A 26,111-nucleotide genomic window follows, 5' to 3' on the forward strand; every position below is an offset into this window, starting at 1 on the left:
TGAGAAAATGAGAGAAAAAGGTGAGAACAAATGTCAAGGAGAGGGTAATTCTAAGGTTCAACATACCCCCACTGCAAAATCATTGCATGAAATTTTCCAAAATGTGAGTTCTTTCGCCCTAATGCATTTTCTCAAACACCTCTGCTAGTACATCCAATTTCCTTCTTTTTCTCTTCTTTGAAGTGATTATCATTTTGAGTTTTCTCATAAGAAGCCTCTACTTAAGGTTAATGATTTCTCTATTCAAAATCTTATTCTTTCTTTTCAATTTCATGTTTTTTTTATACCACAGTCCTAGTTGCAAAATGGTATTATCGTGAATTGCCTTGTCCAATTTATTTTTTTCCTTCAAAGTTTCATTCCCCTGTTTGATATGTCCGTTCAATATCTCTAATTCATAAATTTCCTATTTGAGAGTATCAATTAGAGGTTCTTGTGGATTGACAGAAGGTTTTGGGTTCATTGAGGCACTTCTCTTCTCCATTGATTCTATGTAATCATATATTTGTTGTTGCACTGGGTCTATGCCTGGAGATCTTCTGCTTGGGCTACCTTCAAAATGATGAATAGGAGAATTTTGAGGATTGTGTGCAGAAGAGATGTTAACAGGAGATGTTTCTGGGGTTTCCTCGTCTAAATTTATAAACTTTGTCCCTTTTGATGATGTTTTCTTTACCAAACCTCGGAGTCTAGAGCTTCTTCTAAGTTGTGGAGGACTTACATTCTCCTCATTTGTGACCTTTTTCTCCTTTCTTATATTTCCTCTTGCCTTGATTTGCTTCCTGATTTTTGTCAATTCTTCAGAGATTAACTTTTCATTATCTTTCTATAATGAAGACTCAAGCATGTCTTCAATAGTTATACCAGTCTTCTTTCTTCTGCTTCTTCTGACATTATCTTCTTTAGGTGACTCTAGTGCTTCTTGGAAATGGTTTCTAATAAGGAAATTATCCTAGGTATCTCCTATGCTTTTTAAATGAAACTCAATCAATACCTTTATCAACCCATGATGGTACATGGCTGTATCTATGAACTCTATTTTCTTTTGCACATTTGAGGCCATCCTTATTAAACTATTTAGCAAGAAGAAAGGAAGATTGATTTCTCCATTTTCTAAGAAATTCATCAGTAAATGGATATGGTAGACATACATGCAACCAAATCTCCCCTCACAGGTGATAAATTTTTGTAATATCAAGAGCATGTTCCTCCACTTACTTTTAAGAGCTGAAATGGGAATTTCTTTTCTAAAAACAGAGACATCCATACCTTGGTTTTTGAGTATTACTTTCCATGATTCACTGTGGAACTCCTTATTTTTGAACCATCTTTCACCATGCCTTGGAAGTTCTATAGCCTCGGTTATGAATGACTCAGTTACTGCAAACTTAATATCTCCAATTTCTACCTCTGTGCCATCAAAATATCGAGAAAAGAATTTTGTAATCTCCTTTTGAAAACCATCAAATTTCTCGATGAATTTGAGCCATCTAGCTTTCTACAACATTTATTTGAGCTATGGGTATCCTTCCATGTACTTTGCTCCAACCGGTTCTGATTTGACAATTAGCCACATGCCTTCTACTACGCAGAGTTCTCAACCTTCAGAATTACCCTTCCTAGTTTTATGAAATGGATTGACTACGAACAACTGCGGGTTTGTATGAAATAAGTAGATGGTAGTGGTTTTGGAGAAATGTGGACAAGTATGTCACGTCATAATCATGACCGTTAAAAACAATGAGGGAGTTAATTATGGACCGTTATGTGACAAAATATGGAGGATGTGGCGGAAATTTAGTACGATGGAGATTGCAATCAAATCAAATGATGATTCATCAAGGAAACATATGAATATCAATATTATATATGCTTTATGTTCTAACCTTGCTATTAAAATAAATTTTTGCACTTTACCTTTTAGAACTTAACCTTTTCGTTTGTTGTTTTCTTTGATGTTGATCCACAGATACCCTTTTTAGCATATTGGTATTCAAAAACAAGATTCTTCAATTCTCTGCAATCATCATTTTTTTGGAACAGAGCTGTTGAATGAGATATGGCTGCATAATCAAATTAGTTGCATAATGGAATTAGCTGCAGAACATGATAAAAATGAAGTATGGCTACGGAATATGAATGTGAAATGAAATGGAAATGGATGAAAGTGAAGTGGAATGAAAATGAAATGAAATTAATTTGCAGATTAGGAACTGCAAATGAATGTATCTTTATGTCACTACTTATTACAGAAAGAAAATGGGAAATATAGGATGTCAGAAATATCTGATTTTCACCCTGTATTTCCTGTATAAGTATGCCAATGAACAATTGGTCTTCATACTTATACATTTTATTATTATTACTTTTTATGTTTTTTTTTTATTATTTCCTAGATACATATACATGAAAAAACTAAGTTAGTGGAGAAGAAGAATTCTTCTTCACCAACTTCATTTCAGTGTTATCTTGAAAAAATTTGACAAAATCCTGTCTTGAAATTGACTTATGATATATCTTCAATTGATGACCATTCATAAGAAGAGGTACCTTTCTTTCATCTATTGTCCTTATTCTCACTGCTCAGTTATTAAAGACTTCTTCAATCTCATATCGCCCAAGCCAATGAGTCTGAAACTTTCCTTGAAAATATTTGAATTTTGAATCAAACAAAAGTGCCCAATCCCCTACTTGAAACTTCTTCTCCTTGATATACTTATCATGCCATTTAGCCATTTTTTGATGGACTAAACTGGTTCTTTGAACTGCATCTTGCCTGATTTTATCAAGCTCATTGAGTTGCTCCAATCTATGTTTCTATGCTTCTGATAAATCCAGTCCTAATTGGACTGCCATTTTGAAGGTTTTGATTTGAAACTCTATAGTGAACACAACTTGCTTCCCATAAACAAGCTCATAGGGAATATGTCTTGTTGTGTTCCTCCACGTAGTTCTATAGGCCCATAAGGCATCATGAATCCTTTACGCCCAATCTCTTCTGTGTAGATGTACAGTCTTAGTGAGAATTCCTTCAATCACCTTATTGGTAGATTCAACTAGACCGTTTTCTTGTGGATGGTAAGGAGTAGACTTCCTATGTTTGATCTTGTATTCTTCCACAAGTCTTTCCACCATTTAAGATGTAAATTGAGATCCTTGACCTGTCACAATTTCTCTTGGAACACAAAAACGAGTCAAGATGTCCTCAAAAATAAAATTAACTACAGATTTTTTATTAGCAAAAGGTAATGCTTTAACCTCTACCTATTTGGTGACATAATCAGTGCATACCAAAATATACTTCTTTTGTTTAGATGGAGGATTAATTGGTCCAACAAAATCCAAGGCTCATTTTTCAAAAGGTTCAATGAGTACCTGAGTTTGTAGTGGCATTTCATCTAAAGGAGCAGGTTTCCCTACCCTTTGGAAGCTATCACACCTTTTGACATATTCTTTGGCATCTCTGAAGATGGAGGGCCAATAATATCCTAAATGAAGGATTTTATAGGCTATCCTCTTGTTAGCAAAGTTTCCACCACAAGGTTCATCATGACATGCCTTAAGAATTGCAGGCATTTCATCTTCTCAAACACATCTTCTGATCATGCAATCTGGAACTGTTTTATACAATTCATTAGTAATCCATGAGAAACTTGCACTTGTTTGAATGATTTTTATTTTCTCATTAGGAAACAAATGTGAAGGTAATTTTCCTATGACTAAGTAGTTGGCAATATCTACAAACCAAGGGCTCTGAGTTTTTACTGAAAAAATATATTCATTAGAAAATTTATCTTCAACTGGAGTGTCATCTTTGATATTTTGAATTCTAGACAAGAAATCAACAACTGTGTTTTGTTTTCCAGGTCTATCTAGAACAGTGATGTTGAATTCTTGCAGGAGTAATAACCATCTTGTAACTCTGCCATTAGTAATATGTTTATTCATTAAGTACCTAATTGAAGAGTGATTTGTATGAACAAAGGTTTCATAGCCTGTTATGTAATGTCTGAACTTGTTGATAGCATGAACAACAACTAAGAATTCATTTTCAGTTACAGTGTAATTTAACTCAGTGGGAGTCAAATTCTTGCTTGTGTAATAGATGGCATAGGGGATCAAATATTTTTTTCCTAATACAGCTCCTATAGTTATATCTGAAGCATCTGTTGAAATCTGAAAAGGTAGTTTCCAATTTGGACCTCTTAAGAGGGGTGCTTCAGAATTTTTTGCTTTTAAAGTCTAAAATGCCAACCGACAATCAGGGTTCCAATTGAATTCACAATCTTTGGTAAGTAATTTGAAGAGTGGGGATGCTAGTTTAGTGAAATTTTCTATAAACCTTCTATAGTATCCTATGAATCCTAGAAGACTTCTAACATCCTTTTGACAACTTGGAATTGATAATTTAGAGATGACTTCAACTTTAGATTTATCAACCTTAATTCCATCTCCTGAAATGTGATGTCCTAAAACAATCCCTTCTGTAAACATCATGAAACATTTTTCATGGCTTAGTGGAAAGTTTTCTTCCTTACATCTTTTAAGAACTTTTTCCAAATTTTCTAAAGCTTCTTCAAGTGTATTCCCATAAACTGTAAAGTCATCCATATACACCTATACACAATCATGTATTAGATCAGAAAAAAATTCCTAGTACTTCTCTTTGGAATGTCGCAGGTGCATTGCACAATCCAAAAGGGAGTACTTGGTAGGCATAAGTTCCCCATGGGCAGGTGAATGTGGTTTTATCTTGATATTCGGGTGCTACCTGAATCTGATTGTAACCACTAAAACCATCCAAAAATGGGAAATACTTCTTACCTACTAATGTATCTAACACTTGATCTATAAAGGGAAAAGGAAAATGATCTTTCAGGGTAGCTTTATTCAATTCTTGATAATCAATACATACCCTCCATTTACCATTCTTTTTAGGCACAATCACTAGAGGAGAAACCCATTGGCTGTCTGAAATTGGGTAAATGAAGTTTACATTCAGCAATTTTTGCAACTCCTCTTTCACAATTTCCCTAAGATTTGGATTCATCCTTCTTTGAGGTTGTCTGATAGGTTTACAATTTTCCTCAATGTAGATGTGATGTATACAAGTCTTAGGACTAATTCCTTTCATGTCAGTGTATTCCCATGCATATGTAGAAGAATGTTGTTGTAATGTTTTGATTAGCTTTTCCTATTGTAATTTTTCCAAGTTATTTGTTTATGTTTAATGTTTTTCCTGGAAATATTTCAATTGTAGAGCTACCAAATTCTTACATAGAATAAAGAGACATCTGCCTAGATGAAAAATATTCAATATTGGATTTTTCTTGAAATTGATCATGTTCATATTTTGGAGATGATTCAAAATTTTCCATTATATTTAAGATTTGACTATCTTCACTAATGGTTGAAATAGTAAAGAGAGGTTTAATATAATTTTCATCATCAATCCATACTTTGTCATCTATCTCTGTGATTGTTCTTGCCGGAGGATATAGAGTGAATTTCTTAGTTGAATTACCATCAGAGATATACATATCACCAGATCTACAGCTAATGAAAGCATCAGCTGTAGCCAGCCAAGGTCTTCCTAATATAAGTGGATGTCCTCCTAGATTGTTCTTTTGGGTTAAGATCATAAAATAAACAGGGTACTCCCAAGAGTCTAAGGACACTGAAATATCTTCTAACACACCATCTGGTTTGATTACAGATCTATCTGCCAATTGCAGTAATGTAGGTGTATAAAGAAGATTAGGAAGTTTGAGTTGTTCCATGGTTTGTTTGTTCATGATGTTTATTGCTGCTCCTAAATCAATCAATGTATTTGGAATTTCAACTCCATTGATATGTGTTTTTACAACTGGACTTCCTGGATCTACATATTTTTGTATGGCAATTTTTCCCATCATTATGTCTGTTATTTTTCCTGCTAGCTGAATTCTTTTTACTTCTTTTGTTTTTCTTCCTGGTTTCTTCATGCTCAATTCCTTTATTGTTTTAGCTAGAATTGGAATCTCCTTAATGGCTTGTAACAAAGGGATTTTGATACAGACATTTTTCAATTCATCTAGAAAATCACAATTTGGCAACAAAATATGCTTTTCTACCCCTTTATCAACTTGTAATATTTCAGGAAAAGGAGGTGTAGAAGTGGATATTGGTGGTTGCTCTATGATAGGAGTTGAGTTTATTGGTTCTTTCTGTTTTTTGTTTTCAATATTTTGGTTTTGAGGAGATTTTCTTTCAAAACTTTTATTTTGTTGTAGAGAATCTTCCTCAAAATTGTCTTGTTCTTGAATAACTATAGAAGGCTTTTTCTTTTCTAATATCCCACCAAATCTCAGTTGGACATCATTGAGATCTAAAGGAGCGATCATATAAGTTGGAAATTGTTGTCCTTCCACCATATAGGTATTCTAAGGATTTTTATTGTTGGGGTTTGGTAATGGTTGGGCATGTAACTAATTTGGTCTCTGTGAGAATGGCAGTGAAAGTTGAGGGTTTTGGTTTTGAAGTTTGGGCTGTTGATTTTGTTGAGGAATTTGTTGGGGAGGATAGTTTGGATATGATGGAGGATATTGATAGTATGGATAGAATCTTCCATAGGGATTTTGCATTCCTTAAGCCCAAGGTTGGGATTGAGATTGAGATTGAGGCCAAGGTTGCTGCCAAGAATTCCAATTTGGTGGGGGCTACATATACATTTGGTTGTTAAAACCCTAGTTTTGTTGCCCTTGCCAAGGTCTTCTAGAGACAAAGCAAAGAGATTCTGTTGGATTTGAAATTGTTTCCTCTTGAAAAACAGCCTTAAGACCAGGAATTGAAGGACAAATTTTGGTCTCATGGTTTTATGAACAAATCACACAAGTCTCTATGATTTTTGCATCCAAAGGGCATTCTCTTAAAGCGTGCTTCTTTCTGCATTTGGGATAGAAAATAGCTAAAGCATCAGTCTCGGCTTTCTGCTTGTTTTGTAACTTAAGGGTGTCTATCTGTTCACTAAGGCTCCCTAGAATATCTGTTTTAAATTCATCAAGCATGTTTCCAATTTATGCCCTACTCACTGATCCAGTTGCAGATTTATTCACTCTAACAAGAGAAGGATCTCTTGGACCTTTCCTAGTTTTGGACTTTCCTCTTAAGAGATGAACACATAATTCTCCAATGTCACTTAATGGGAGTTGAGGGGTATCTTCCTTCCTCATCATGTTAAGGATGTCTATCCACTCATCTCTAATGGCTTTTAATAAAAGAGATTTTAAAGTATCTTGATCTAAGTTATCCATTTTTGCTCTTTTTAAGTTATAGTTGAATCTTTCAATTAAATCCTCCAAATTTTCATCCTCTCTTTGCATCATTTTGAACACTTCATCTTTGTGATTGATAGGCATGCAATAATCCAAATACCTGTCCAAAAACACTTTCTTCATGTCATTCCATGTTCTAATAGACTGAGTGACCAATCCCATGAACCATTTTAAAGTAGCTCCTTTCAATGTTGAAGGAAACAATTTGAGTTTTTGAGAGTCTTGTAAATAATCATAAGTTCTGCACAAGACTTCAAATTCAAATAAAAAGGTTTCAGGATCTTCACTTTTTAATCCATGAAAATTTGGGAGGACAGAAGGTGAGATATTCTTCATATGGCATCTGTTTCTTCATCAACTATAGGGAATCCAAAAGAATTATCAACTTCCCTATTTCCTCTACCTTCTCCATTATTTCCTCTACCTCTTCCTCTACCTCCTCCTCCTCCAAATAGTGAAAATTCTCCATCCTCTCCTTATTCTTCTCTTCCTGCCATTATAGTTTCTTCAGAGTTAGTATAAGATTCAACTTGCAAGGTTAATTTCTCTGCCTCTAGTTACTCTATCAATGGTATGAGGAAGAAAGGTTCTACTTCTTCCTCTCCACTAGGTATTCTTAATTCTTCAACTGAAATATGTTCCCTTGTAGAGGTGAAAAAGGCTACTCCTTCTGTTGGAGATCCAAGATGTTCTTCCTCTAGGACTGCCTCAGTAGATGAAGTAGGAGATCCTCTTGATTGGATTTATGACCTTAGAACTTCAGGAGGTATATGGCTAGGAATATGAGTTTGAGATGGAGGTGTATCTCTTCTTAGTCTTGATGGAGTAAGTGGTGTTATAGGAATTGAACTCCTGCCTCTAGCTATGAATCTACCCCTAGAGTCTCTTTCTCTATGCATATCATTTTTTTTTTTGATGTAAGAGATGAAGTTACCTAATTACACTTCCCCAGCAATGGTGCCCAAATGTTTAGTCAATTTAGTGTCCTAAATTGCTTGCATAAATTATCAACTTAGGTTTGTAAATTGATGAAGTGTTATGCACTATATGTGCTTAATTAACCTTTCTCCTACTTCGTTGTTTTGTATTTTATGTTTGTTTTGGGGGTTTTTGTTCTTTGATGTCTAAGAATGTACAACCTATGAGAAAATTTAAATGGATCTAATGAATTTTAAAGGAAAGGAAAGGTTCCTAAGTTAGTCTAATTTCCTAAAAATGGACCAAGAACTGTTGACTAGTTAGAACCTAATAAGAAAACAGAGTATCTATCTTATCGTATCATTAGTCATAATCCATGGATCTAATTCTAAAAACCAAGAGTGATATTGATGCAAAAGGTAACTCAGTAATTGAATTCATTTAAACATTCAACCATTCAATTTTGGAATATTAGTGATGCAACTAAGTAAGGACCTGAAAGTAGAAAAAAGGTAAAAGTTGTTGGAAATAATATTGAGAGGGGGGTGAATCAGTATTATCAAATCAATAATTTTATTTCCCAAACAGATTTATATATGCTACTTTAGTTAAGTGAACTAGCGTGTACACGTGACTGTGCTTAAATAAACCAGCGTACATGCAAAGAACTTGTGATTTAGACAGTTTATCATGTGTTGAGCTTAAACCAGTATATCAGAGATTTATTAGACAGTGGAGTAAAAGTAGAATAAATAATCACACATAAGCAACACACATGAACACCAATATTTAAGGTAGAAACCCAATGTGGGTAAAAACCACCTGTTGTTGTCGTCTCTATCTTATTTTAATAATAAGAAAATATGTTTACAATCTTGTACTAGTGCAGACTCATAGTAGTACGCAGGCTTCTACTTGCAGAAAGTTACAACCTTCTCTCATTTTCCAGCTTCTATTGGAAGGGAGCTGCAACCCCCTAGCTCTTGTACTATCCAATATGTTTACTAGTACGTAGGTGCCAACCGACAAAAAAACTTCACTCTTCCACCAGGGACCGTGTTTCATAAATTTTCAGACTGTGTTTCATAAATTTTCAGACTGGATGCTCCTGGTACACAACAATACACATGAAGACCTCGTTTCATCCAATTTTCATACTAGACCTATCAAAGCTTTTAAACTTAAACTGCATCAACCAATCTAAACAATCATATTACTGACACCAGAACCCTGTGCTAAACCCAAACCCCTGCATCATCATCCAGAACCTGCTGTAACCTCAAAAATCATGCATTAGAGTGTATACACTACTTGGTTGAACCCAACCTGCATATATCTCTAAAGATACTGAATCACAAACTTCTGAACCACAGACTATACCAATCAGTGGCATTTTGAAGATCTACTATCATATTACAAATTTCAAAACGGATAGCAACAAGGATCACCCTTCCTTCTTAATCAATCAATCAATCAGACTCAATTTCCTTATACAATAGTTCTACGTTCAGATCTAAGAGGACTTCATTGACAAACAACAGTAAAACAATAGAATTTAATCAGATAGATCAGTCAGATCTGAACATAAGCTTTTCTTTTTGTATACGCTACTTGAAAGAGTTGAACCTACGTGTACATGCACTTTGGCCGAGACGAACCTGCGTACAGATCTACAAATTTTGACTCAAAACTTTGCTGAAATTTTAGGCTTCCAACAAACCCAGATCATGATAGATAACAAGTAGAACTAGTGCAAAACATCAGATCTGGTCTCAACCAATATCAGATCATTCAAGAATAAGTCATTTCAAGTCTCATGATTCCTGATCCAATGTTGAACTCAAGGTGCACATGAAAATTTCAGATCCAGTCCCAAACATAACCCTGCAACATAATATATACTTCAGATAGAATTATTCCTTAGAATCTCATTGCTTGCACCACTTGGCCTAATGATCTTCTCCTCCTTATATACTCTTAGGCCTTTCTCAATACCTTGGACCAAAACCACTTAGGACCAATACCTTGGACCCAATACCTAGGGTCAATACCTTGGACCAAATGCCTCAGACTAATTACCTTGGACCAGAATACCTTGGATCAAATACCTTGGACCAAAAGCTTGGTTTTCCAACATGTACATGCTTTTCCTTCTATGAAAGTGTGTGTATACATTATACGCTACTTTTGTTTGTTAAACCGCGTGTATACGCGCCTTGGACAAAGTGAACCAGCGTATACCTCTCTTTCTTCATTCTTTGGAGTTTGATTTGTAATCCTTTGTTGTTGACCCGCTACACTGTGAACTTTCATCTGAGTGAGTTGCCATCAAAGAAAACACCTGTATCATAATGCCAACAATCTCCCCCTTTGGACTTGATGGAAACCAAGACACAACACCAAGACACTCTCCCCCTTTGACATCAAGGGCAAAGGGTGGACCAAGATATTCTCTCCCCTATGTTGTTCATGCTCCCCCTTAGTACATGCTGACTTGTCTAATTGAGCTCCCCTTTGTACATGTTGAGATGCACTAAAACTGTCCATGCTCCCCCTGAGCACAAGCAGAGTCTGCAAAAATATTCTCCAAAAGAACCAACATGACTCTATAACTCAACTATGTGAGAATGACCTTCCTATCACCAATGACTCATACATACATCCATCTCCCAACCAAGTGGGGATATACCAAATGTTTATACATGATAGAAATATAATTACATCATCCATCCCATGCAAGGTGGGGATACAAATTACATCATTTGTCCAATAGGACTCATTCAAATGCATGAGAAGACATATCACACCCTAGACTTTTACATGACTTAAGCAACAAAATGGTATAAATATCTAAAGCCATAGCTAGACTTAGCAACCATAATGCCAACAATGTTGAATGTATGTGAAGGCTAATGCTCCCCCTGAACTTGTGCTACCTGTGCATTGTTAACAAGTCAATGATCAAGGCATCCTTGTCAGTCAGATAAAAATTAATGAACAAAGCATATTGATAGACAGTTATCATGAATATCTAACAAAGCACCCATATCCGAGCCTGCACCATTGTTTTCCTGTCTAACAAACATATACGCTCCTTGACCCTTAGAAACTTGCATGTGTACGCAACTATACTTCAGGAAACATGCGTATAATAACCTTTCTCTGAAAAATTTGGTTTTAACAGTAGGATGATGCAGCAACTACTCCCAGCTTTTGTCTGAGATATTCAAATGTCTCTCTGGGCAGTGGCTTAGTGAATATATCAGCAACCTGTTCTTTGGAGGGAACATACTCCAATTTGACCTTTTGTTCAAGCACTTGTTCACGTAGAAAATGATACTTGATGGGTATGTGCTTCGTCTTGGAGTGCATGATTGGATTCTTTGAAATACTAATGGCACTTGTATTATCACATAGAATCGAGATAGGTGGAGTAGATGTGATTTGAATGGCTTGCAAAGTTTGCATCATCCAAAGTAGTTGTGTGCAGCAAGATGCAGCAGCCACATATTCTTTTTTAGCTGTAGATAAAGCAATTGAACTTTGTTTCTTGTTGAACCAAGACACTAACCTGGAACCCATATAGAATGCACCACCACTAGTGCTTTTTCTATCATCGACACTTCCTGCCCAATCTGCATCTGTATATGCATTAAGAGTAAGATCTGCATCTCTAGGATACCATAAACCAAAGTCCCGAGTTCCTTGAAGATATTTGAAGATTCTTTTGATTATTTGAAGGTGTGATTCCTTTGGATTTGCTTGGAATCTTCCAACTATTCGTATTGCATGCATGATGTCAGGTCGGGTACCTGTTAGATAAAGAAGATTTCCAATCATGGATTTGTAGGTAGGTTGATGTACTGCTTCTGATTCATCATTTGAGCTGAGACTGCATCCTGTTACCATTGGGGTACATACAGGTTTAGAATCTTCCATTCTGTACCTTTTCAAGATCTGTTTGAGATATTTGGTTTGTGAAAGAAAAATGCCATCTTTATTTTGTTGAACTTGTAGACCAAGAAAATAGGTAAGTTCACCAAGCAAGTACATTTCAAATTCTTGCTGCATTACTAAAGAAAAATTCTGACTCACGGATTCTTCATTGCTACCAAAAATGATATCATCAACATAAACAATAATAATTAGCAATTTATCAGTTTCAATCTTTGTATATAGATTTCTATCTGTTGAACCTTTTGTAAAACCTTGTTGGTGTAGATATTTGTCAAGGTGGTAATACCAGGCCCTTGGAGCCTATTTCAGACCATAGAGGGCCTTTTTGAGTCTACATACAAGTTTTGCATCATTTCCAAGAATGAATCCTTCTGGCTGTTCAATATAAACTTCTTCTTCTAAATCTCCATTCAGGAAGGTTGATTTTACATCCATTTGGTATAATTTGAATTTCTGAAAGCTAGAAAGAGCAAGAAACATCCTTATGGCTTCAAGTCTGGCAACAGGTGCAAAAGTTTCTTCAAAATCTATACCTTCTTGTTGACCATACCCTTTGCAAACAAGTCTAGCCTTGTTTCTAATGACTTGTCCATTTTCATTCAGCTTGTTTTTAAAAATCCATTTAGTTCCTATAATATTTTTGTCATGAGGTCCAGGAACTAATTCCCAAGTATCATTTTTTTCAGTTTGCTCAAGTTCTTCATCCATGGCCTTGACCCAACATTCATCTTTGCATGCTTCTTTTACACTTTGAGGTTCGGTGGAGGATAGTAATGCTAGATAGCTTGAGGTCCGTGTAATAGTTCTTCTTGTCTATACACCTACCTCTTTTTCCCCTAAAATTTGAGTTTTTGGATGACTTTTTTGAACATACCTAGACGAAGTCCTTTCTTTTACCATTATCTCTTCTTTTGATGCTTCATTGGTTTCTTCTTCAATATGATTTTGATTTGATGTGGGAAAATAATCCCCATCTTCTTCATTGTCATAATATTCTGTTGATTTTATCTGTTTTGGATTTTTGAATGCTTCATCAACTACAACATCAATGCTTTCAACAATTTTTCCAAGTCTTTGATTATAACATTTATATCCTTTACTTCTGGAAGAGTAACCAAGAAGAATACCTTCATCTGCTCTGGGTTCAAGCTTACCAAGTTTTTCATTAGTCCTTTTGATATAACATTTTCTTCCAAAAACTTTAAAGTATTTTACAGTGGGAGTCCTACCATACCAAAGTTCATGTGGAGTTTGAGTGTTGTTTACTCGAACATTTGCTTGGTTGAGAATAGTTACAGTAGCGAATATAAGTTCACCCCGTAAGATTGCAGGAGTTCCAGATTCATCTAGCATAGCTCGAGCCATTTGTTGAACTATTGTGTTCATTCTTTCAACCACACCATTTTTCTGAGGAGTCCTTGCGGTGGACAATTGCCTTTTGATTCCATGTTTTTCACAAAAGTCAAAGAATTCATCTGAGGTAAATTCCCCTCCTTGATCAGATCTGAGGCATTTGACTTTTCGATCTGATTCATTTTCAACCAAAGCTTTGAAGGCTTGGAACTTTACAAAAGCTTCATATTTATGCTTTAGAAGACCTATCCAACACATTCTGGAAAAATCATCAATGAACAGAATAAAGTATTCTTCTCCACGAGATGTCTTTTTCCTTGATGGTCCAAATAAATCAGTATGGACAAGTTCAAGAGGCTTATTAGCTGACCCTTCCTTTTCCATGAAGTGAACTCTGGTTTGCTTGCTGATTTCACATGGTTTGCATATTGTATTTTCTGGGATGTTGATATCTAGAAGATCACGAACAGCCTTGAATCTGCATGCTTTTCTTATTTGAGAAAAGCTTAGATGTCCCAATCTTCTATGCCACAGCTAGTTTTCATCATTTTTTCTTAGATAGCATTGTTGTTGTCCTCCATTGAGTATGTATAAGTTGTTTGGAGTTCTTGTACCTTTGATCATAGTCTCTCTTGTATCAAGCTCACGAACAACACATTCATTTGATTGAAACACCACTTCATTTCCTTGATCACATATTTGACTGACACTCAACAGGTTATGCTTTAAACCGTCTACATACATAACATTTCTTTCAAGAAGACAAAGCCTTTACCTTTTATGATAGCATGAGTGTCATTTCCAAATAAGACATTCTTGTTGGAAATAATATTTGGTGGGGGGGGGGGGGGGGGGGGGGGTGGTGTGAATCAGTATTAGAAAATCAATAACTTTTTCATTTCATCCTCTGATTCATATACGCTACTTCAGTTAAGGGAAATCGCATGTACATGCAACTATGTTTAATGCAACTAGCGTATCTAGTAAACTTGTGATTCAGTTAATTCATCATATGTTGATCTTTAATCAGTGCATCAGAACTTCATTAACCTGCATACTGGATCTCTCACTTTATCAGATATTCAATCCTTGCACACTTGCACACACTGGCCTAATGATATTCTCCTCCTTATATAGTTTTAGGCCTCTCTCAATACCATGGACCAAAACCACTTAGGACCAATACCTTGGACCCAATACCTGGGGTCAATACCTCAGACCAAATACCATGGACAAATACCATGGAGAAAAATACCATGGACCAAATACCTTGGACCAAAAATTAGTTTTCCAAGATATACGCGCTTTTCATTCCATGAAAGTACGTGTGTTCGTTATACTCTCCTTTTGGTCTATTAACCCACGTGTATATGTTTCTCTATCAAGGTGAACCTGTGTATACCTCTCTTTCTTCATTAAATCTTTGTTATTAACCTGCTACACTATGATCTATCATCTGAGTGAGTTTCCATCAAGGACAACACTTGTATCACTTGTATCATAATGCCAACAATCTTCCCCTTTGGACTTGATGGAAACAACAACACCAAGTCACTCTCCCCCTTTGACATCAAGGGCAAAGGGCGGACCAAGATATTCTCTTCCTTGATATACATTATGTTGTCCACACTCTCCCTGAGTACATGTTGAAGTCTCTGATTGAGCTCCCCCTTTGTACATGCTAAGATGTACCAATCCATCCATGCTCCCCCTAAGCACATGCTGAATTCTTTGATCGAACTCCCCCTTTGTACATGCTAAGATGTACTAAACCATCCTTTCTCCCCCTGAGCACATGCAGAGTTTGCAAAAATATTTTTCAAAAGAATAACATGACTCTACAACTCAACTAAGTGAGTATGACCTTCCTATCACCAATGACTCATACATACATTAATCTCCCAACCAAGTGGGGATATACCAACTGTTTATACATGAATGAAATAGAAATTATTACATCATCCTTCTCATGCATAGTGGGGGTACAAATTAGGTATTTTCATGACCTTTCATCAAATGATATACATGACTTTTATAAAAAAAACCAGAAATCTAAACAAGACCATGATAGTCATTAGCAACTATCATACACCATATATGATCTGCACCATAAGCAACATCAGCAACTTGTAACCTGCAATACCATTCTCTTGACCAACCAACAATAAGTAGCAAGATGTATCATTTAGCCACATAAGCATCATCACCAAAGACTTCTAACCATAATGCCAACAATGCATTATTCGAAGCATATGCTCCCCCTGAACCTGTTCCATCTATTCACTGTCAGATCTGATCATGCATATATCAACAAGAAGTATCAAGGCATCATCATCAATCAAATATACATCAAGTTAGGATCAAAAACACTTCTAAACAACATCTTATGAATACCAAGCCATTTCCACACATCATCAGCAGATTGTAACCATCATCAAACAGAGCAAATAATTGACTGAACCATATCAGCCCCTTTTTCTTGAGTCTGTTCCACTGCTTTTCCTCAACCCATCATATATGCGACTGTGTAGCTTCGAACTCACATATATATGTAACTTGTCTTCATGAAACCTACGTATGAGATTTAGAACACTGAAGTTTCACACTTTCAGCTCCCTCTAAGTTTGTCATGTCTGTATACTCTGCTATGCCACATCTTCCTGACTGTACTTCCTTCTTCTTCCATATCTTCAACTGTGATGATGTTTTCTCCTTTTGGTATGGTGCTCGTACTTTGTCCCTGCATTCCTTTGCTATATTTCCAAAATTTTTACATGCATAACATCTTACATGTTTCATATTCCTTCTGTAGCAGTCAATGGCTTTGTGACCAAACATATTGCAAGAAAAACAATATCCCTTAAAGTACCTGGAACGTGATGATATTTCTGTGTGACGGTCTTGCATCATTCTACTTCTGCATCTCGCTGCAACATGTCCAATTTTATATCATACATAACACTCAACATTATTCAGCTGAGAAAATAACCGACTATCACTTCCATAGTTTGGAGTAAAAGATTTTCTTTGAAGAATCTCTTTCCTTGGTTGTTGATGTGGTTGGATTTCTATCTCCTTGTTGAGCATTTCAGGTTTTGCATTAGAGTTCCTTGCCTCACCCTGAGAGCTAGATTCACCTTCAACAGATTCATGAAAACCAAGACCAGTTTTGATAGCAAGGGATCTTTGACTACTAAGAATATCATCCAAAATCTTAGTATTGTCTTGAAATCATAACAGTTTATCCTTTTCTTCTAATTTACCTTTTAAGATATTTACCTCAACCTGATGTTGCTCTTCCTTTTCTAGATGTTGTTTCTTCAAGATTTCTGCAGCCTTTCTTCCTTCTTCCACTTGTTGCCTTAATTTGAGAATCTCATTTTCTTGTTCTTTATCTGCTTGAGGTAGTTCTTCATTCTGCTTATTTTTCAATGATATCACTTCATCTTGTAGCATTTGACGTACTTTGAAGGCACACTCCAGCTGAGCTTTTAATCTGGAAACTTCTTCTTGGAGGGCACTCTCTCTTTTGTTAAATAGATCTTGTTGATTTGATGCTACATTTGCTTGTTCATCTTCAATCTGAGGTGATTCAGAATCTGAATACTTGCTTCCACCTGACGGCAAGCTGTCGCTATTCCTTTGAGCTGTCTTCTTCTTCTGACATGCTTTCTTTCCCATTGTTCTACGAATCTCCTTCAAGCGATAAAGCTTCTACCAAAGGACCTACTCTGATACCAATTGTTGGAAATAATATTGAGAGGGGGGGGGGCTAGTGAATCAGTATTAGCAAATCAATAACTTTTTCATTTCATACTCTGATTCATATACGCTACTTCAGTTAAGGGAACTCACGTGTACATGCAACTGTGTTTAATGAAACTAGCGTATATCCAGTAAACTTGTGATTCGGTTAATTCAACATATGTTGATCTTTAATCAGTGTATCAAAACTTCATTAACCTGCATACTGGATCTCTCACTTTATCAGATATTCAGTCTTTGCACACTTGTACACACTGGCCTAATGATCTTCTCCTCCTTATATAGTTTTAGGCCTCTCTCAATACAATGGACCAAAACCACTTAGGACCAATACCTTGGACCCAATACCTAGGGTCAATACCTCGGACCAAATACCATGGACCAATACCATGGAAAAAAATACCATGGACCAAATACCTTGGACCAAAACTTAGTTTTCCAAGATATACGCGCTTTTAATTCCGTGAAAGTGCATGTGTACGTTATACGCTCCTTTTGGTATGTTAACCCACGTGTATACGCTTCTCTATCAAGGTGAACCTGTGTATACCTCTCTTTCTTCATTAAATATTTGCTATTGACCTGTTGCACTATGATTTGTCATCTGAGTGAGTTGACATCAAGGACAACACTTGTATCACCTATATCATAATGCCAACAATTCTTTTCCTTTATTAAGGCATTATATGAGTGAAGTTTTTCTTTGTCACCTATCATGTGTTTTGAGCATCCACTGTCAATGTACCACTGATTTTCTTGTCCTTCTGCATACAAGGCTATTCCACATCTTTTTGTTTGATATTCTTTCCTTCTCCATATTTTTGGATTTAATGGAGTTTTCTCCTTTTGAGATGTTTGTTGACATTTGATCCTGCATTCAGATTCTTCATGACCAAAGTTGTTACAGATTGAGCATTCTATTTCATTTTCAAGAAGAGAAAAGTTATTGTAGGAACGTTTCTTGATCCCTGTTACATTCCTTTGATTTTGTGCTTCTCTAGTCATGATGGTTTTGTAAGAAACACATTGAACAACTTTGTGTCCAAAATTATGACATAAAAAACATTTCCCATTAAAGAAGTTCCCGCGACTATCGAATATATTGACCTGGTGATTGTAGTTTCTATTGATATTCATCTTTGGAGCAAATTGAGTATGATTTACTTGAGGTTGGTTGTGGCTTCTATTCATCCTTGGAGTAAATTGAGTCTGATTTCCCTGATGATCTGCTTTATGCCTTTTCTGTGATTGAAACGTTTCTTCAGTATATCCAAGACCTGTTTTTATCAAAGGAGAACGTTGAACTTTGATAATTTCATTTAAGGTTTCTGATCCTTTAGCAAATCTAAGATTGAGAGATTTCGTTTTCTCAAGATCCTTTCTTAGACCCACAATTTCACATTCTAGTTTTTCATTGTGTTTTTCCTTTTCAACAAGTTGGTATGTCAAGGTATCTATAATCATATTATTTTCTTCTAAACAGATTTTGAATTTAGACATTTCTTCATGAAGTTCTTCCTCTTCTAAAGCATCCCAAAAATTATCATCATCATAAGCCATGAGAATTCTATAATCTTTTCTAGTTTCATCTTCATCACTATTAGATAAACCATCGCTATCTTCATGGGTATAGTAGCCCCTTTTATTCACAACTTGTTTTCTATTCCCTTTTGCATATTCCTTTCCTTTTTCAAATTTATCTTTATGAGGACATTTGGCAGCATAATGACCGACTCTGCCACAAGAAAAACATTTGAAGGGTAACTTACCTCTAAACCTTCCAGAACCCTGTTGAAGATTTTTGACAAAGTTTACCCCATCTTCTTCTTCTGAAATATGTCTTGATTCATTGTGTTCTTCTTTTCCTTTTGCTGAAGCTTTGAATGTGGCTTCTCTCATATCTAATGGTCCTCCTTTTCTCATCTCAAAGGTTGTTAAGATTTCGTGAAGCTGCGTCATAGTGATACTTTGCAGATCCTATTTTTCTTCTATGGCAGACACTTTGGATTCAAATTTAGCAGACAAGGTTCTCAAAACTTTCTCAATTAAGGTAACTTCCTTAATTTCTTGACCCAGATTCTTCATACAATTGACAACTTCATCTTAATGTAGGAAGTAACTAGCTATACTTTCATCACTATGCATCTTAAGAGTTTCATACTGAATTCTGAGAGTTTGAAGCTTAGCACGTTTTACCTAAGAGTCTCCTTCATAGCTCAGAATGATTTTGTCCCATATTTCTTTGGCTGATTTGAGCTGCATGACTTTGACAAACTCTAATTGTGATAGACTTCCCAATAAAGTATTGATAGCTTTGGCATTGGTTTCATGTTGCTTTTTACCTGTTGTATCTGTAGGAATTGTTGTTGGAAATGTATATTCTCCTTCCAAAATTTCCCAGACATCCACTCCAAGCGATTGTAGATAATTTTTGGTTCTTATTTTCCAATAAATAAAGTTGCTCCCATTGAATATTGGCGGTTTGATGGATCCCATGCTTTCTTGATTATTCATGATGATGGATCTCCCTTCAAGCGATCAAGCTTCTTCTGAAGGACCTGCTCTAATACTAATTTTTGGAAATAGTACTGAGAGGGGGGTGAATCAGTATTATCAGATCAATAATTTTATTTCCTAAACAGATTTATATATGCTACTTCAGTGAATTGAACTAGCGTGTGTTGTTGGGAAAAGTATCCATTCAGAATGCCCCTATCCCACTCTAAGGTGTGATAGTGCCTTAGCAACAAACAAGGAAAACTACTTGAGTATTCTTCTTTATGAAATGTAAATGAAGAGGAAGGATGTAACTAACCTGTGTCTTTCGCTAGTTTGTTGATCCAATCGCTCCTCTCTTCACTAGCTCCCAGCTCCCTGCTCCCTTACCGGCCCAGCTTCACCGAATTCCTGCAAGATCACAGAAGAGAGAAACTACACGAAGATATAGATTTACATTCATAAAAAGCTTAGGATCAGATTAAGCTAAACATGCAAATATAACAAAACATCATTGATACACAGCATGTAGGAGAAACTCAAATAATTTTATTGATATGATAAGAAAGTCCAAGAGGAGATACAACCAAGTGAGTCCCGATCCAGCATCTACCTCCCAGCAAAGGAATCCCTTCCTCTCCTCCAACAAAGCATAAATCACCCAATACACTAATCTCAATCTCAAACCAACAGCAATTCTCTGCAAAGTACAAAATTCCAGCCTCTGGATCTCTTGGATGAGGGATCCATATATAGATGTAAGCAGAGAGGATGAGTCAGCTTATGTTTTGACTTGTGGCTTCTCTCTGTCAGTTCTTGCTTCCACTTGGAGGCTGAGAGCCTCTTACTCATCACTGGTCGAATTCATTGAGGCAAGTGTCATTGAGGAAGATTCTGGAAGCTTCCAGTGTCTGTACACCTCGCGGAATGACACTGCCATTTGGCATTTCTCGCTCAGCGCACCCTGGTAGTGCATTTAGGTGCATTGCAACGCACCTAGCTAGTGTACTGGGGTGCATTGCAACGCAGGCAGCTAGTAGAGCATCTGAATTGATCCTGATTTGACTAGTTCTGAGTGGTTTTTGGTGGAGAACTTCTGGGAGAAGCTGTCATTGGTTGACCTTGTTCCTTTAGGGGTAGGAACAACACTTTTAGGGACTTTGGATCCCTTGGATTATGGACATTTCATGCTCAATGCTGTAAGGCACAAAAATGTCTATAACAGCATGTACACGCGACTGTGCTTAAAGAAACCAACGTATATGTAAAGAAGTTGTGATTTAGACAGTTTATCATGTGTTGAGCTTAAACTAGTATATCAGATGTTTATTAGACAATGCAGTAAAAGCAGAATAAAGCATCACACATAAGAAACACACATGAACACCAAGATTTAAGGTGGAAACCCAATGTGGGTAAAAACCACCTGCTGCTGTTGTCTCTGTCTTCTTTTAATAATAAGAAAATTTGTTTACAATCTTGTACTAGTGTAGACTCATACCAGTATGCAAGCTTCTACCTGTAGAAGGTTACAACCTTCCCTCATTTTCCAACTTCTACTGGAAGGGAGTTGCAACCCCCTAGCTCTTGTACTATCCAATATGTTTACTAGTACGTAGGTGCGAGCCCACAGAAAAACTTCACTCTTCCACCAAGGACCATGTTTCATAAATTTTCAGACTAGATGCTCATGGTACACAATAATACACATGAAGACCTCGTTTCATCCAATTTTCATACTGGACCTATCAAAGCTTTTAAACTAAAACTACATCAACCAATCTGAACAATCAGATTACTGACACCAGAACCCTGTGCTGAACCAAGACCCCTGCATCATCATCCAGAACCCTGCCTTGAACCCAGACCCCTGCATCATCATCCAAAACCAGCTATAACCTCAAAAATCATGCATTAGAGTGTATACACTACTTGGTCGAACCCAACCTACGTGTATGCACTACTTCCTTTAACCCAACCTGCATATATCTCTAAAGATACTGAATCATAAATGTCTGAACCATGGACTGTACCAATTAGTGACATTTTGAAGATCTACTATCATATTACAAAGTTCAAAACAAATAGCAACAAGGATCACCCTTCCTTCTTAATCAATCAATCAATCAGACTCAATTTCGTTATACAACAATTCTACGTTTAGATCTAAGAGGACTTCAGACAGAAAACAGTAAAATAACATAATTTAATTAGATAGATCAGTCAGATCTGAACATAAGATTTTCTTTTTGTATACATTACTTGAAAGAGTCGAACCTGCGTGTACATGCGCTTTGGCTGAGACGAACCTGCATATAGATCTGCAAATTTTGACTCAGATCTTTGTTGAAATTTCAAACTACAGACAAACCCAAATCATGATAGATAACAAGTAGAACTGGAGCAAAACATCAAATCTAGTCTCAACCAATATCATATCATTCAAGAATAATTCATTTCAAGTCTCATGATATTTTATCTAATGTTGAACTCAAGGTGCACATGAAAATTTCAGATCTAGTCCCAAACATAACCCTGCAACATAATATATACTTCAGATAGAAGTATTCCTTAGAATCTCATTGCTTGCACCACTTGGCCTAATGATCTTCTCCTCCTTATATACTCTTAGGCCTTTCTCAATACTTTGGACCAAAACCACTTAGGACCAATACCTTGGACCCAATACCTAGGGTCAATACCTTGGACCAAATGCCTCAGACTAATTACCTTGGACCAGAATACCTTAGATCAAATACCTTGGACCAAAAACTTGGTTTTCCAACATTTACGCACTTTTCCTTCTGTGAAAGCGTGTGTATACCTTATACGCTACTTTTGTTCTATTAAACCATGTGTATACATGCCTTGGACAAAGTGAACCAACGTATACCTCTCTTTCTTCATTCTTTGGAGTCTAATTTGTAATCCTTTGCTATTGACCCACTGCACTGTGAACTTTCATCTGAGTGAGTTGCCATCAAGAACAACACCTGTCATAATGCCAACAAAAGCATGTAAAACTAACAATGTACTGAGTAAATTCAATCACTGTATGAATTAGATATTTAACCATTTAAGTTAGGCTCATCATCATTTTGAAATGGTTTTTGAAAACATCCATTAACACAGTTAATTAACAATTTTGTCCTAAGAAAATGAATAACAAAACAGTAAGAAAAACTAAGCAATTGTGTATTCTTATTACTTCAATCTTATTTCAGTTTGGAAACAAAGTCATTTTTCCATGAAATATCTCAGAACAACAAGTCTGCACAGCTGTGATTTTATCCTTACACTATTAGTTAAAAACTGAAATGAAATATCATTCTAAATTAGAAAACGGACTTGTTGAAAACAAAGTAATAGAAATTAAACTGAAAACAACAAGTGAAAAACCTCCTTCAGTGCAGGGGCCCTATGCAACTGATGTGGTTGGAATGCTAGCTAGTTAAGGATGCACTTTAAACCATCATTGACAAAACGAAGTTTGTATTATGAACAAACGAAGTCTGAATACAGAGTATCAACAAAAAGCCTGTAATTCCTTCTAACTTCTAACTACTTCTCGGTTCCATACAACCGATATTTATAGGAAAATAACATAACTGTTTTATGAGAAAAACTTGCTACAGGTGGCTAATTCAAATTAAATCTAACATGACTGTTTATGAGAAAAACTTGCTACAAGTGGCTTAATTTGAATTATAATAGGACTATTTAACTTCTGATCAGCTACAGGTGGCTAATTCAAATTAAATCTTCAACAGAACTGTTAGACTCTTGATTAGCTACGAAAGAGAAAATCAAGAGTCCTACTGCTTCTAGATCACGTATTTTGACTTCATCTTTGACCATTGCCTTAGGCTTGCTTTTCCGTCGATCTGGACTGAGTGAATAGGATAGAATCCATGTGGAGATGATTTTGGAAATGCCCATGTGGCCTAGTTCTTCATTTGACACCTGTAACATGCCAAACCATGAGAGTAGCTATGGAATCCACAGTTAGCTGCAGAATAGGCTGCGTTTTGTAGCTAATTTGCAAAAATCTATTAAAATAGCAAGAACATGAAAATATAATATGGTGATCATTTTAATGCTTTCCCTAAGACAAAACCTAGCATTTATCATTGATTGGGTCTATAGTCTTATGAGAAAATGAGAGAAAAAGGTGAGAACAAATGTCAAGGAGAGGGTAATTCTGAGGTTCAACACCTACTCTAATGCATTGGATCCCCAATGTTGCGACCGCTGATCTCTGATGTCTTTGATGTTGCGATGTGCTAGTATGACCGACCTCCGATATGTGATTTTTGATACTCTTGACCTCTAATATTGCGATCTTCAATATTCCTTCTTTATTAAGGCTTCAAATCCTTCAAATTTTGGTAGACCATATATTTTGTTCCAAGATTCCATTTTTGGACTTCCATATATCATTGGAAATATTGTTCTGAGCACTTTCCAATGGAGAGGGTCCGATGTATGCTTTCATTCCTTATGCTACTTGGAAAATGACTGCAATCTCCTATTCTCTTTTGCATTCTTTTGACATCACTTGGAACCATTCGAACAATTTTGTAGTAAGTAATAACATTGGCTCCAATTGGGGACAATTCCTTGCTAGAAAAGTGCTGAGAACCTATAGACTAGTAGCCTTTTATCCATTGGGAATGGAGTCATTTTATTCAAGTATATAAAAAAAATAAATAGAAACATAAAGAACTGAAAGTATTACTAATATTTTATAGTGGCTCACCAATATGTACAATGGGTGAGAAATGGACCTATTAGTGCTAGAAGTAAAGCTTGAGGAATTGCCCATTTACAGGAAACTCAAGCATTTCACCCCATAAGTTTACCAGCAAGGAATTATTGTTTCTGTTTGCCTCAGTAATCTTGAAGGGTCCAAACCATAAGGGATCAAATTTTTCATGTTTCCCTTTATCTTCTCCTCTTGCATCCCACCTCAAAAATAGATCTCTTTGCTGAAGGGGTCTGATCTTATCCTTCTTATCAAAAAAAGATTTCATTTTCTGTTGGTAGTTGATTAACTTGTGGTTTACCAACTCTCTGTTCTCTTGGAGCTCCACTATTTAATTTATCCTTCGAGTAAGGGAGTCTGGTTCTTCTTCCACATCTTGTAATATCTTGGCAACCAGCATGGAAAGCTATATAGGGAATATAACTACTTTCCCATAGACCAATTCGAAAGGATATTTCCTTGCAGATCTTTTAGGAGTGACTCTGTTAGCCCATAGGGAAAATTTTAGTTGGGAGTCCCAATTTCTCTTGCTTTATGCAATTGTTTTCTTAAGGGTCATTACTACCATTTTGTTAGAAGACTCAGCTAATCTGTTTCCCTGTGGATAGTGTTATACAGTAGTTTATCGCACTCCCTATCTCATAGCCTAAGTTGTCGAACTTTTCCCAAAATGTCACAAAGTGACAAAAGTTGTTAGTGTATTCACTATGAAACAATTATAGAAACATCCCTAGAGAATGGAAGAAAAAAATGTCCTGAGACAATTTTGGAGAAGTTTGCCTGAAACCCTAGTTTTCAAGACTAATGCGCTTTGCATTACTATTGGCCTGTGCTAATGGCCTATAGCCCTTTGAACCTCTTTCTTGTGTTTGGTCTTTTGATCAGTTTGGCCAACCATCGAATTATCAGTCATTTGGATTATGTATAGGTCTACACTTTGAGTGATTACTGCTTTAGAGCGTTAAGTATGGACTGCTTGTTGAAATTCTTTTTATTTTTCCTAATATTTCTTGTCCATTGCATTTTTGGCTAGAATAGTTCCACTGCCAGTGCATTTTTCTTGATAGCAGCCACGCTAAAACCCCTCTCAGCATGGGTTTGACTATAACAGTCACGCTGATCCCAAAGAATTGAGAAATTTTAGGGTTTCTGTCATAGGGTCCAGTGTGTCTTGACCTCTGAGGTCTTTCCCAGTTCTGTATGCTTGGATTTGTCAATGTTTTGACAAATTGCCTTGATTAATTTGCAAAATTTGTCTTATTAGCTTTGAAGTGAAATTTGATTGAGTTCTAGGGTTTCTAGTCAATTGGTCATCGCTTGCTGCTTGTTTGTGTCATTGAGATGCTGGTTTTGTTGATTGATTGAGTGTTGATTTTTGTGGAAAACATTGAAAACATCATTTTGCATTTGTTTTAGCTTGTGTTTCAAAATTTACTTTTAGTAAAAGTACATTAGATTACTTGCATTGAAAAGTTATTTTTGAGAATCGTCATTGAAAATAGATCACATTTTTCTGTGATTGAAAGCTAAAAGTGCATTAGGAG

This window comes from Pinus tabuliformis, chromosome J (genome assembly GCF_031772625.1).
Source record: "Pinus tabuliformis cultivar Carrire ecotype Pingquan chromosome J, CPIR1, whole genome shotgun sequence".
In the NCBI taxonomy this organism is placed as follows: domain Eukaryota; kingdom Viridiplantae; phylum Streptophyta; class Pinopsida; order Pinales; family Pinaceae; genus Pinus; species Pinus tabuliformis.